Source organism: Arvicola amphibius, chromosome X, assembly GCF_903992535.2.
Source record: "Arvicola amphibius chromosome X, mArvAmp1.2, whole genome shotgun sequence".
In the NCBI taxonomy this organism is placed as follows: Eukaryota; Metazoa; Chordata; class Mammalia; order Rodentia; family Cricetidae; genus Arvicola; species Arvicola amphibius.
The window spans coordinates 74,614,944-74,621,643 of NC_052065.1; positions in this window are offsets into that span (position 1 = coordinate 74,614,944).

Here is a 6,700-nt window from a genome sequence, read left to right on the forward strand (position 1 = left end):
GGACCTCCCACATCATTATACCACCCTGAATGTCTGATCTTGGAAGCTAAGTAGGGTCAGGCCTAGATAGTACTGTCATGAGACACCACCTGGGAATACCCGGTGCTGCAGGATTAAAGGCAAGCACCACCACCACCTGTCTAGCTCAGTCAATAAAGCATGATACTCAATCTCAGGGTGGTAGTTTAGTGCCCCACATTGGGTGCCAATTTGTTGGAGGAGAGAGCATGTTGATTTCTGGATGCTTAGTTACCTTAGCCCAAAATAATCACACAGAAACTGTATTAATTAAAACACTGCTTGGCACATTAGCTCTAGCTTCTTACTGGCTAACTCTTATATTAATTTAACTGTTTTCTGTTAATCTGCATATCTCCAGGTGGCAGTGGCTTAACGGCAAAGATTCTGATTCCGATGGTTCCATGGCTTCTTCTTCCACCTTCCTTCTCACAGAATTAGTTTTAGTTTTCCCCACCTAGCTCTATTTCCCTACAGCTTTGCTATAGGCCCAAAGCAGTTCCTTTATTAACCAAGGAAAGCAACACATAGACAGAAGGACCTCCCACATCAAGCCTCCTCCTACAAATTCTATAGTTTAGAAAGTTGCTTACAATGTACTTCCTGTTTACTTAGGTAATATTATATCCTTTTGGAGTCTTTGGTGGAGTTGAAGAATAAATGGCTATAGTTATAGTTTTCCTTATATTATAATTGATAAAATAGATATAAATATTATAGCTATTATTCTTTTTTGATAAGTGTCTTGTTATATGTAATTTTACTATGTTAAAGTTAAAACCTTCCTCTATATTTAAATAGAAAAAGGGAGGTGGCATGGAATTTTCCTCTGTATGCAGTGATTACCATTGATGAATAAAGAACTGCTTTGGACCAATAGCAGGGCAGAACTTAGGTTAAATAAAGAAAACTAAGCTGAAGGTTAGGAGAAAGGAGGTGGAGTCAAGGGAGAAACCATGTAGCCCCACCTATATATCCAAAACTAGTTCAAATTTTACAAAATAACAAATGCTCAAAAATCATTGGCATTGTTATCCATTCAGTATCACTTCCCACAGTATTTTTTAATGCTTTTATAGGTTTTAAATTTTGGGAAATTTTATATGTTTATGTAATATATTCTGGTAACTTTTACATTTCATTACCTTCTCTCATCCCTTTTCACTTGTACTGAACTCCTTTTTTTGCAATTAATTTCTTTCCTTACAGTTTACATATATCAGTTTTGTTAATTGTATTTATTTAATTTTCAGGGACTGTCTTAGTTAAATTTTTATTGCTGCAAAGAGATAACAAGACCACAGCAACAAGAGGAATAGTTTATTATCATCAAATGGTAGGCAGTATGGAAACATGCATGCAGACATTGTTCTGGAGAGGTTGTTGAAAATTCTATATTTGGGTTTACAAACAGCAGGAAGAGACTGAGACAAACTGGGCCTAGCTTGAGCTTCTGAACCTCAAAGCCTGTGATACATTTTTTACAACAACACAAGACCTACTCACTATTAGCCTATGGAGGGTCATTTTTTTGTTCAAACAATCACACCAAGTTAGAAAAAACAATCTAGAATTCAAATAGAAATTATGTATTACACTGAGAGCAAAGAGCTCCTTCCAGTTTATGCCCAGCACATTCGAAACTAAAGGAAACTATATCTATTAGGATACAGCTAGCATTGTATTAACATGTCAAGCTACAAAAATACATGTGACATGCTCTTATTTTTATCACTAAACTGGGTGTTTACATCATTGTACTAAACAAAACTGTTTGCAAAAAAGAGGCTGAAGAGATGACTCAGTGATTAAGAGCAGTGGTTGCACTTCCAGATAGCTTCAATTCAATTCTCAACACCCACATAGAAGCTCACAACTCTACTTTAAGGAGATTTGATGTCATTTTCTGACCTCTGCACAGCCCAGACACAAATAATGGCACAGACACACATTTACAAAATTCACATAAACATATAAATTAATAATAATAATAATAAATGCTTTTAAATATCTGTATAAATTAATTAAGTACTGTAAAAGAGCATCTTGTTAAAGAGTGTCCTTAAATACTCTGGAGCTATTTTTAAATGCATAATTTTAAATATTTGCAAAACCTACATAGTATATAATAAATTTCACCAAAGAAATATTTATATATGACTACCAAATCTGAAAATACAAATAAGCTTCTCACTTCAATAATCTACCTTTAGTATCATTTGCTACTCCTAGTCAGTTGACTGAAATGAAGGTTAAAATTTAAAAAAATCATGAACTTAGGCTATAAAAACTACATTATTATTCCTGAAAAAAATAAGTGAAAACTAAGAAACTTACATTAATTTTTGATCATATTAAAGAAAACATTACTGGATATTTTATAGGATATTTACACTGTGCACTCAAAATAAGGCCACATGTAAGTTATTGGTTCGTGTGCTTACTTTATTTGCAGGTTTATTTCTAATGCACAGATATATCTTAAAGATACAGCATAAAGTTGGGAAAGCATCTCATGAGATAACCTACTGTTTTCCATTATAATTAAGTATTGTTTCTCCAAAACATTTCTGATCATGTTTAACAAAATTAATGTAAAATTATCTACTGATTAAGCAATCATAATTACTGTGTGAAATATCTGAAGTAAGTGTTTCCCAAAGTAGTTATACAGAATTTAGTAAGAATCAGAAAGTATCAGTATTTTTGATCTTGGCCATTCTTACAGGTTAAAGATGGAATCTCAGACTTGTTTTGTTTTGCATTTCTCTGATGACTAAGTATATTGAACATTTCCTTAAGTGTCTTTAAGCCATTTTAGATTTCTCTGTTGAGAGTTCTCTGAGTTCTCTGTTTATGTCTATACTCCATTTTTATTGGATTATGTGTTCTTCTAATGACAAATTTTTTGAGTTCTTTGTATATTTTGGAGATCAGGCCTCTGTATAATGTGGGGTTAGTGAAGATCTTTTCCCATTCTGTAGGCTGTCATTTTGTCTTGTTGACCATGTCCTTTGCTTTATAGAAGCTTTTAACTTATGCTAAAGAAGTTGTTGGGAAAAGGGAACAGTTCTGCATTGCTAATGGGAATGCAAGCTGGTACAGCTCCTTTGGATGTCAGTGTAGCAATTTCTCAGAAAATTAGGAAACAACCTTCCTTAAGACACAGTGATACCACTTTTGGGTATATAACCAAAGGATGCTCAATCGTGCCACAAGGACATGTGCTCAACAGTGTTCTTAGAAGCATTGTTTGTCATAGCCAGAAACTGGAAACAACCTAAATGCCCCTTGACCAAAGAATGGATAAGGAAAATGTGGTACATTTACACAATAGAGTACTACACAGCAGAAAAAATAATGACATCTTGAATGTTACAGGAAAATGAATGGAGCTAGAAAACATTATTTTGAGTGAGGTAACCCAGACACAGAAGGACAATTATCACATGTACTCACTCATAGGTGATTTTTAAACATAAAGCAAAGAATACCAGCATACAAAGCACAATCCCAGAGAACATAGACAACAATGAGTACACTAAGAGTATCTTACATAGATCTAATCTACATGGGAAGTAGAAAAAGACAAGATCTCCTGAGTAAGTTGGGAGCATGGTGACCTTGGGGGAGGTTTGAAGGGGAGAGGGGAGAGGCAGGGAGGGGAGCAGAGAAAATGTAAAGCTCAATAAAAATCAATAAAAAAATCAGAAAGTATTATGTTTTCCTTAAGTTAATTTTAGGTATTTATTTAGCATTGCTTTTTAGGATGAATACTCAATTCACTTTTGGATAATATACTTTTACTTTGGAATATGAATTCACTTTTTAGAGACCATATGTGTTTAATGGTGGTTAAAATTGCTTGGATTATTAAAAGGAGACTGAATTATTATGACTCTCTCCTAACAAAAGGATGTAATGAAAACATGGCAGTATTGGGTAGTGTGGCCAATCTTAAGATAACAGTTCACTAGGGAAATATCCACATCCTTGCCCATTTTGATAATTCTTCCTGTTTCTAAAAAGGTGAGAATCTTTTGCCACATGATCCAACAACAATATTCTGCCTTACCACAGGCCTATAGCATGAAATAACCTGATAATGGAATCAAGTTTCTGGAACTAGGAGACAAAATAAATCTTTCTACTATATAAGTTTTCCTTTTTGCAATTTTCCATCAGGCAAAATTGTCTGGAAAATATATTTATACACACTTTTTTAGAATTTTGTTGAGAATTTATCATGTCTTTTTATTTCTATAATTTTCAACTTTTCTTCTCCCTATTCCATTCTTCCCACTCCTCTTATGACTTTCTATTTCTCAAGTTCAGGTCCAATTATTTTATAAATATTACTGTTTTTTTGTGTGTGCGTGAGATTGAGAGAGAGAGAGAGAGAGAGAGAGAGAGAGAGAGAGAGAGGTGTGTACAACCTACTGAATATATTTAATGTTGTGAGTATGTAGCCTGTTTATATGTACAGGGCTGAGGGCTGACCACTTGAGATTGGGTAGTTAGTATACTATGGGCTTGACTCCATAGAAAACTTGATTCTCTGTCAATTCAATTACAATACAATTGCCTGTAGCTCTTCATTTAGGGGTAGGCCTCACATGATTCCCACCTCACCACAGTGACACAATGACCTATGTGGTAATAATGTAAGTCTTGCTTAGGCAGTCATATGAGTTAAAATTCATGGGTGCAGTTTCCTGATCATCTCTGGTAGACCATATTTCACAGCAAGCATCTTCATCATCTGGCTCTTTAAATCTATACGGACCATTTCCCCTGACATTCTCTGAGTCAAAGGATTATTGTAGATGGCATAATTGGGGCTAGGCTTCCCAGAGTTACTTATTTTCTGTGATTATTTTTTACCACTTTGCAAATTTTTGTAAGAGCTGCTAGCTGTAGCAAAAAGAAGCTTGTTCTGTGAGATGTGTAAGTTAGACTTGTGTATGTAAGGATAAGTATTTAGAATATATTCAGAAATTTTATTGTTTTAGCAAAATGGCTGTAATAGTTTCTGTTCTAGAGTCTATTATCTATTCAGCCATGGGTAGATGGATAGATTTGCATCAACAGGCATGAAATTGCTCCTACTGAGCAAGAGTTAGGTCCCACTAAAAAGCTGCTGGTTATTCCTCAAATAAAAGTGCCACCACCACACCTCTTGGGTATCTTGCATGGCCAGTTATTGTTGTGATTTGTTAGTTTTATTTGGGTAAGTTTATTGGCTGATTTACTCCTTTAGCACCTGGAATATCACCATTCAATACTATGATAGATAGTTCAAGAAGGAAGTTTCCAGGTCATTTCTAGCTTGGTTTCTGTAAGTCCTGTGTCTAAAGTATGTGATGTCTTATGCAATTGGGAATTACCTTCAGGTCCTGAGAGGCAAGGAAAGGGAATAGCAATAGCATGTATCATTTTAGGAGTATCTTGGGACCCCTTAACCAACGATTCAAAAGGATGTTTTTCATGCCTGGCAGAGGGTCTTTTATGTATTTAATATTCCTCTTGTGGGGAGGAATATTACAATGTGTGATAAAACTTCAGTTCTATTATACATCAGTAAGTTTTTTAAATGTTTCCTTGTTGATTTTAAAGACATTCTTATTGTTTTCTCTTTCTTCTCTTTCCCTGTTTGACACTTCCTACCCCTTCTCCAGATATCCCATGCACAATTTTCGCTTTCCCCTGTAATAGCACTTCTGCCCTAATATGTACCTTTCTACAATTCCTTTTATACTTCATTTCCCTGATCCCTTTCTACTTTTTTAGATTTTGCCATTACATCAGCTTACATGCTCCAAAAGTTCAGAGCTAGGAGCCACAAATAATAGAAAATGTGTTTGTTATTTTTACTTAAATAAAGCTAGAGTGAAACAAACAAAAAAAAAGGAGTAATTCAGTACTTCATTTACTTGTTTAAAATTGACTGTTATATGGTCAATTTTCAAAGAATAATACATTAATACACAATTGAATGAAATGTATACTCTACAATGAGAAAAGTTGATTTGTTAATATTTCAGTGATTTTTTCCAAATATTCAGTCCGACAAAAGCTACTTTATAATATGTCAAGATTTGATGCATCTAGCTATGGCTGTTTTTGGCATCAGGAACCATTTGTGCAAAGGTCACATTAATATTGTGTATGATTGTCTATGTATGAGAATGCAAACCATTATTATGACAGGTAGTCATCTTCTAAGAGATCTGATTACATCTGACCTTTTGAAATCTCTAGAGAGCAAAAATAACTTAAAAGAAGTGTTTGTGCATGCATAAGACAGAGCCGGGATTCCATACCCTGACTGTATCCAAGAATAAATGCAGTGTCAGCACAACTCAGCCAAGACTTATAGAAAATAATTTCTTCTATGGTTTTACATCATAAAAATATATGGTCTATAGCTTTATGTGTAATAAATTTAAATAATTTCACATCAATATAATTTCAAAGAAATCATTTCAAGTAACAGCTCATTTTATAAATTTAAGATGCATTTTTAATAAATATTTATTTCTTAAAACCATTGTCAAAACTTTTAAAACTAGATTTATTTTCAGTATGTCTGTATATATTGATATTTTGGACTCTAAGATATATGTATACACATATAATTACAGTTCATCTAAATGAAACACAGATGTAGGTTTGTTTTGGT